Here is an 8893-nt window from a genome sequence, read left to right on the forward strand (position 1 = left end):
GCCTCTTTTTTCCTTGTAATTCCCTAAACATCCAGCACATCCTTTGATTTGTCTTTCATTGATTTTCGTCTCATTTTATCTAAAACAAAAGTAGCAATGAGACTCAAACTTGATCTTTGTAACACCAACACTAATCAAAATAATTACATTTTTTCAAAAATTCATTTAGCCAAAAAAATTAATGGATGCATTTACCTTTGTCTTATAGGTTAATATCTATTAATGAAAGCTAAATCAAAATCAAACTAAAGATATTCAAATGGACATTTTAAAAAAGTATAGTTATATTTTGGGATATGATCTATTAATAAATATTTTTAAATAATATAATTATATTTTGGGATATGATTTATTAATTTAACTTTTGATTTTATAAATATCATACATCCTTTTCTATGATTTTTATGCAATTCACTCTTCAAATAAATTCATAAGGATAGAATTTATTAGAGACAACCAAATAGATTCCCTCGTCTTCTTGTCAACCTTTGACCAATTTTCATCATGCATCTTAGGTTTACTTTATTTCATTTAAAACTACCACTATGTAATCTCTTTCTTTCACAAGACCTCCCATCTTAAGTTTCTACATCTTATATCTAGTTCAATTGAATTTATCAATATTTGAATGAGAGATAGAGGTCATGGTTTTCAATCCACAATAAATTTTTCAAAACCACATAATGTAAAATCTTTTACTATAGAAAAAATTCTTCATTAATTAATTGAAAAGTATTCTCTGTAAAAAATCAATAACTTTGATATCGAATGTTGAGATAAAAGGTGAGAGTACTCTAATAATATCTTCTTCAACGTGTGTGTAAAATTGAAATTTATTTTCTTTAATAAGATTACCATTAAGATTATGTTTAGATGAACAAATAAATAAATTAAATCAACAAACTATAATGAATTTAATTAACTTGAAGAAACTAAATTGACAAAATATATATTGAAATTGATTCAAGGTGCAAACAATCATGATCTGTACTATAATTCATATATATATAAAGAGAGAGGGGTCTCATTCCATTTGATATCTTATTCAACCAAGCATTGTCAATCTCAATTCTGTCCTTGCCAAAGATCAAATAGGTCATCTGTTTACCAAAAGTATGACTGAAGCAAAGATAAAATAAATAAATAAATAAAAGAATGCTTAACATGATAAAGGTGGACAGTAGTATAATATTCTCCCTCCTGTATTTCATGTATATTGATCTAGCCAATCTTAATCTTAAAGGTGTATGTTGAAGGGCAAAAAGGGTCTAAAACTTAAAAGTAAGAAGCTATTGAATCTTTCACAAAGCTGTTTGGAAAACAGATCACTCCGAATGTTTGAACAAATAAAAAGATTGTAAAAAACTGAAATATTAAAGATGTATGTTGAAGGGAAAAAAGGGTCTAAAACTTAAAAGTAAGAAGCTATTGAATCTTTCACAAAGCGGTTTGGAAAACAGATCACTCCGAATGCTTGAACAAATAAAAAGATTGTAAAAAACTGAAATGTTATAGATTTTAAATCATTCTAAATGTTGACAAAAAAAAAACTGAAGGGAAAAAAGGGTCTAAAACTTAAAAGTAAGAAGCTATTGAATCTTTCACAAAGCTGTTTGGAAAACAGATCACTCGGAATGCTTGAACAAATAAAAAGATTGTAAAAAACTGAAATATTAAAGATGTATGTTGAAGGGAAAAGAGGGTCTAAAACTTAAAAGTAAGAAGCTATTGAATCTTTCACAAAGCAGTTTGGAAAACAGATCACTCCGAATGCTTGAACAAATAAAAAGATTGTAAAAAACTGAAATGTTTTAAATCATTCTAAATGTTGACAAAAAAAAACTGATATATGACAAATTGAATTACACAATACAAGCTAAAATACTCTTTCAGCCGTATACCCTGTTTTTATGATCTCTTTCTTTTGTTTTCTTTTTATTGCCATGTTCTGTTTTGGGCATTTTTTGGAAGAAAGAATGAGGGAAGTGAGGCGAGTTAGATATATCCTGTTAGGAATATTCTTGTAACTTCTCCCACATTGTATGGGGACAAAGATATGACAGAGCTGTAGTCTTGCATGAGAATAAAAATAAAATAGAATTTGCATGTAGCCTGCATTATAGTTTTATAGACAAGTATTCCAATGAAAAACTCTATATAGAGAGGGGTATTACGTAATTCATTTTTATCAGAAAAATAAAATCTGAAGCTTTTTGTCTGCTATCTTTGCCTATGTCCATCTTCATCTCCACTATGTAAGCTCTGAACTTGAATTGGAAGGGATGAGAATCCCATCGATTTCTTTAATTCCAACACCACGTCACTCATTGTGGGCCTCTGCGCTGAGCAGTCTGAGCAACATGTCATTGCCAACTCTATTAACTTTTTTAAATCCTCTATATTATATTTCTTCTCCATAGCGGGATCTGCAATGCTCTCTATATCTCCCTTCATCAGGTATTCCCTTGCCTGTAATTAATTAGAAAGGAAACGGTCATTAATCATTTCAAGTTTGTTTTGTCAACAGCATTTGGTTTCTCTAGATACATTACCCATTTAGCGATGTGCTTTTTCCGTGGTTTTGATAGCTCTGAAATCATATAATTCCGTCCAGAAATAATTTCTAATAGAACAACTCCAAAGCTATATACATCACTTTTTTCTGTCAATTGATACCGAATGTAATATCTGCAAAACACAAATAAGCAACAAAGTGGTCAGTAATCCCTATAATAAAATTATAAATTCACTATATATGTATACGAAAATTTACTCTGGATCTATATATCCTCTGGTTCCTCTTAACTACTGTAGATACGTGAGTAGCTCCATCCAAAGGCCCAAATTTAGACAATCCGAAATCTGCCACTTTTGCCTCCATGCGGTCATTGAGCAGGATATTTGAGCTCTTCACGTCTCTGTGAATAATGGCTGGCTTGGATCCTCTATGTAAATACTCCAGACCTGTTTGCAAAATGAAAGTCCTTCCAGATGATGTTACTTTTCATAATAATAAATGAGTGCAAAGGAAGGACTTAAACTACTAGTTGTTCATTATAATTCATCACTTGTTTATTTCTCCCCAAGCAAACAACCAATAAGATAGACATTTACTACTAAGGCTATTGGAATGATGCTTCACTAACCTTGAGCAGCATCCAATGCAATCTTGATCCTTGTTTCCCAATCCAGGCATTTTCCAGATGAATTTTGCCCTGAATGCACATTTTTGTACATTCTTAACCCAAATATTAAATCAAAAGTATCTATCCATACAGTTCAATTGAGTAGCAACTTTATTATTTATTTTACCGTTCAGATAGCGTCGAAGGTCCCCATTGGACATGAATTCATAAATTAGAATCATATTCTCTTCCTCGAGGCAGTAGCCAATGAATTTTACCAGATTCTTATGCTGCACTCTAGAGAGCATATCCACCTGCACTAAACTACAAGTTATGGCATCCATTTTAATGAAGATGACATCAACTTATTCATATACGAAGGAAAATAAATTGTGCACCTCAGTAGAAAATTCCGTTGTACCCTGATATGAATTCTCAGATAATTTTTTCACTGCTACTTCCTTTTTTTGAACTCGACCTGCATAAACTGGTCCGAATCCTCCTATTCCAATCTGCTTCCGGAAATTAACGGTCATCTTTATCACCTCTTCGTAGCTGTATGATTGGCATCCTTCCAATTTCATCAAATCTTCCCGCATGGATGTTCGTTCTCTATTCCCTGATAATTTTTTAATTCATTATGGCTCATATTATGTGAAGAGAACAAGAAATAGGAAAACAGCTGATCATTTTTACTAATAAGAAAAATCATAGTTTGAAAATATACCGTAAATGGTCACCCCTATATCATGTGTGAGAGAAATATAAAGTTATAATACAAATAAATTAATTTATTGATTCAAGAGATTATTGATGAAATGACAAAATTAGATTAATCGATAAAGAATGAACTACAAATGTCTTATTATATAGAGATCATAAATATCCAAATCTTGAAAAGTTTACATTATTCAAAATAAAAACTAAAAACTAAAACATAAAAACATAAAACTATGCAAGGAAGAAATTACTGAATATTCCAAGAGAAGGTGACTGACTTGTTGGATTGAAAGTTGAGGGAAGGGGCTTCTTTGGCTTCATCCTTGTTATGAACACCACTAATGCAGCGAAAACTGCAACTGCTGCCACTTCAGCCGTGATCACCAACACGGCTACAGTTTTCTTGCTATGCATTTTAGGACTATTATTGCAAGCATTGGATTGGCAAGTGATATCATTCCCATAAATACTACAATATCAAACAAAAGCAATTGAAACATAAGTAGAAGATTATCAGATGACGTAAATGAAGGTATAATTGTTGAGTAGGGAAACTGCACCTTAAATTCAGCTTTGTATTTTCCAGACCTTCCGGCACCGATCCAGTTAACTTATTGTTTGCTAAATTCCTAAATTTCACAGAGAAAAATTATAAGTTGTAGGAAATTTCAGTACAAAATTTTTGAACCACATAGGTTCCAACCTTACCAGATTAGATGTTTTCACTTACACTACGATTAAATTGGATAATTGAGTGAGCTCTTCTGGTATTGAACCACTCAAGTTATTGTTTGACAAATCCCTGAAAGTAAAAGTTTTAGAGCTTTACTAACATTCAAATAGTTAGGGAAAAATAAAAATTGAAACATCAATGGTTTGTTGGCGTCGAAAATTACTGACAGTTCAATAAGAGCAGAGAGATTGCCGACACTTGCAGGTATGGTGCCATTCAGATCCTTCCCCGAGAGTTTCCTGCGTATATTATAATTACTTATATTTGCTTTTAGTAGATCACAGCAATAGCTATAGTAAAAATTAATAATATTAAAAATGAATATTTAGACCTTAGTCCATAAAGTTAGAAACAAGAGACATTGATATCATTTGTAGTTATAAAAAGGTGAATGATAATAGAATTTTATTTTTCAAAGAATGATATATTTAAATTGGAAATGGTGAAGGTATATACAGCATCAAAACATATATTCAAATTGAAGTGGTTGCGGTGCCTAATGCATACGGGCGAAAGTGGTGAGGGTATATGTATATTATAATAAGTTATATATTAAAATTTAAGAGAAATAGATTATCATTCATATTGTAGATATAGTGTATTTTATATTTAAAAAATATTTTTGTTTTGAAGTGAATATCTGCAATTCTATTTTTTTTTATTAAATAGAGGTAAAAATTTATTAATCAAAAGGAATAAATTACAGAAACAAGGTCAAACTGTCAATGAAGAACAAAAAATTGCATAACCTTATCAGTCAGTACAAGCTGGTCCTATTTGTATATGTATTTTGTTATCAATCAACATTTTTCAAAATAAAATTTTTAACGTTCATTTGATGACTAATCCACAATTTATGCATGTTGTGACTAATGAAGCATATATGTTGCTACATCTAAATAATCTTATCAATTGATCTACTGACTGATATGTGTATCAATCTTATAACAAAGAGATACCATGAACAAATCGAAATCATATATAACATTTGATAATCCAAAATCTAATCTATAATGATCTAAATTAATGCAAATTCCACAAACAACTAAGAATGAATATCTTATTAATTGTATCGAATGGCATGTGTAACTATCTTAAAACAAAGAGATACCAGGAACAAATCATAATCATATATAATATTTGATAATCTAAAATATAATTTATAATAATCCAAATTAATGTCAACTCCACAAACTATTAAGAAGGAATATCTTATTAAATGTTCTACTGAATGACATGTGTGTCAATGTTAAAACAAAAAAATACCATGGATAAATGAAAATCATATATCGTATTTGATAATCTAAAATCTAATCTATAATATTCCAAATTAATGTTAGTTTCCTATAAACTATTAAGAATGAATATATCTATATATATATATAGGTTGAGACAACTTACACGGCAATAATTCTAGGCGAAGAACTTGAACTGCAATTCACCCAATTCCAAGAATATTTCTGTGGTATACAAGGATCACCCGTCCAATCCTTTTCCATATTAAAATGCCTCACAATATCAACAACTGCAAACACTGTACAACACTATAATATTAACGACTGACTGTATTTTATAACTCTTAAAAACACTTATCAGTTAAATTTCACACTATACATTTAATAAGATTAAAAAATAATTAAATGAATACATCAACAGCTAGCAACATGCCAATAATTTATTGTTCTGATGAACAACCTGCCCATATAAACAGCAAGACGACCCCACAGACCAATTGTTTAACAAAACTCTCCTGAATGCACTGTCAAATCCTTTTAAAAACTAGAAAACCACATTTGACCATACGGCCATATACCACTTTCCTTTGAATGGACTTTGTAAATACAAATAAAAATTTACCGTCGTTAGCGTAAGTTCCATTGACAAGCATGGAGCTATAGCGATAGACCTCCCAGGCATTGATGAGAGGCGAGAGAGTAGAGAAATGGGTCGCATCCAGTGAAAATTTTGATAATCCTGGTGCATGAATTGTGTTGCTTGGATTGGAAGATATTGTCCTCGCCAATAGGAAAGTAGGCTCTTCGTTACCATACAACTGAGTCCCACCCACAGTAATATTAAACTCCCTCTTGTCATTAGGTTTTAGCTCCTCAAGCTCCGCGAAAGTGAGGGCGAAATAGTACAAACCAGCTTGCCCAAAATTCCAATTCCACATAAGTTCCGTGACAGTGGCATTGGAGGTAGCCAAGGCAGTACTTAGTACAGAAGATGGCACCTCTGTATTTGAAGGATCAATTTTATTAGTGGTGGTGAGATACACTAACTCTGTTCCTTTCCCTTGCCCACTCCAGATCCTATCGTATGCATCATCCGGATATCTGCATCCCACACAGTGCTTTTATCAGATCAAACATAAAATGAAGGGTTTTCAAGTAAATTTTTCAATGTGATCAGTGAAACGTTTTTGATCTGGTAAGCACGTTAAATCAGAGAAGGCACAAGTTTGAAACTTGGTAATCACCATAACAAGATGTCCACCACATAACAATACACTAATGAGAAGAATATTATATTTTTTAATAATTATTTATCATTAATGCCCATAAACATTTTATGGTTGTGAAAGAAAGAAAATTCTTTTTAGATTTTAAATGGAGTAAAAGTAAATCATTCTTTTCACAATTAGGGTTAATGAAGATGTTACAACCTTATGGAGGAGTTGAGAGGCGCTCCCCAGTCTCCGCGGACGATGCCAAATAGAGAGAAATCAAAATTTACCACAGGATACATGGATGGCTTGATGGGTCGAAGCTCTAGTGATGAAATGAAGGGGGTATCAGTGCCGCTGCGAGCCAGACATATGCTAACAGATATCGTCCTCGTCATGATGATGGCTTCCTTCACACTAATATCCCATGTATTGTTTATCATAATAGTGTCCCAAGGGTTCGCATCTATAAGCACCTCAAATTGTGGCTTCAACAGAAGGCCGTCGTAGTTGCCATAAAGAAAAGAGGTCCGAATTAGGTATTTTGTTCCCTGGTTTACAGGTAAAACATAACAATTTTGTTTTCCCTGGGGAAAACTGCGGAGATGTTGCAGTGGGTAATCCAGAGACCCATTAATACCAGGTTGAGGTGAGGGTGTGTTGATTTCTCCAGATTCGATGTAGAGGCTATCAGATGTCCATTGTATCCCACGACTATCATTATATACCTTTTCTCCTCCTCCGCAGGCAATGCTCGTGAATCCTGACAAACCAAATGTAAAGATTGAAAGTTTGATTGGGCAAAATTTTATGGTTAAGCCTATCTGTGGTGTAGGGTGGATTATTCACACTTTACAGTTATATTGGGACATCTTAATAAAAGTTCTTATGGGTTTCTCACATTGGGCTTAAAGATCAATTGGGCCTTTCCCTCCCTTGTTTTATCCACTTCTATAACCTCTTCTTAAAGATATATCAGTTTGATTTTTTCTACTGTATTTATCTTCAAGAAAAAAGACCTCAAATATGCATTACATAAAGATAATAGAACTTGACAAACATTCAAACCAGAGTAATCTATGAGTACTTCTAAATTTCTATTAGAACAAAGGGTTTTAATATAAATCGACTCAAAACTATCAAACTGAATCCCAAAACTCATACCTCATAAAATGCAACGGATTCCATGTAAATGGGCATCATTAATTCTCAATAATGGACCGTTTTAGGGCTTGAATGTCTCACCTGGTTGGGCATACACAACAAATGTGGAGGAAACCAGCATTAGAAAGGTGAAGGCTTTTAGCTTTACATTCAGATCTAGTCCCTCCATGGCCAATTCTTGGTCGTCAATGAAACCAGTTGCTACGCTGAAGCTTCCTCCTATATTTTGTTTTGGCAAGCTAAATTTATCTTTATACATTTAAAATGTTGAAGAACGTCATAGGTATTAAAAAAACATGTGCTGTGTCAGTGAATAGGAAAGCAAGCATTATAAGTCTATTTAAATCAAAAAATATTCCAGTGAAGGTTTTGAAGATGATTCTCGGGTGTATATATCAATAAAGTACTCAATAGTATCTCATCATAATATATATATATATACACCTTGTCTAGAAAACCATAAAATATATTCAACATTTTCATATCTCGTAGCTTACTTTATATAGATTATTTATTATATATATAATAATAGTATGGGCAATTGCAAGAGATAAGAAATTTAATAAAGAACAATGATAATAATTTTATAGCTAAAGAATAATTTATTTAAACTCAAATTAAATGTAAAATAATAATATTTTTTTCTTTAATAATTTAGATTAACCTTTATTTAATGTTTATATGTTAAATAAATGAATAACAATA

General features: G+C 31.8%; 1 pseudogene; it reads right to left on the reverse strand.

Annotated features, from left to right (window-relative positions):
* Nucleotides 1-2220: 2220 nt before the first annotated feature.
* Nucleotides 2221-8447, reverse strand: LOC131044615 (probable LRR receptor-like serine/threonine-protein kinase At1g51810; annotated as a pseudogene).
* Between the last annotated feature and the right edge of the window lie 446 nt (nt 8448-8893).

Source organism: Cryptomeria japonica, chromosome 9 (assembly GCF_030272615.1).
Source record: "Cryptomeria japonica chromosome 9, Sugi_1.0, whole genome shotgun sequence".
Taxonomy (NCBI): Eukaryota; Viridiplantae; Streptophyta; class Pinopsida; order Cupressales; family Cupressaceae; genus Cryptomeria; species Cryptomeria japonica.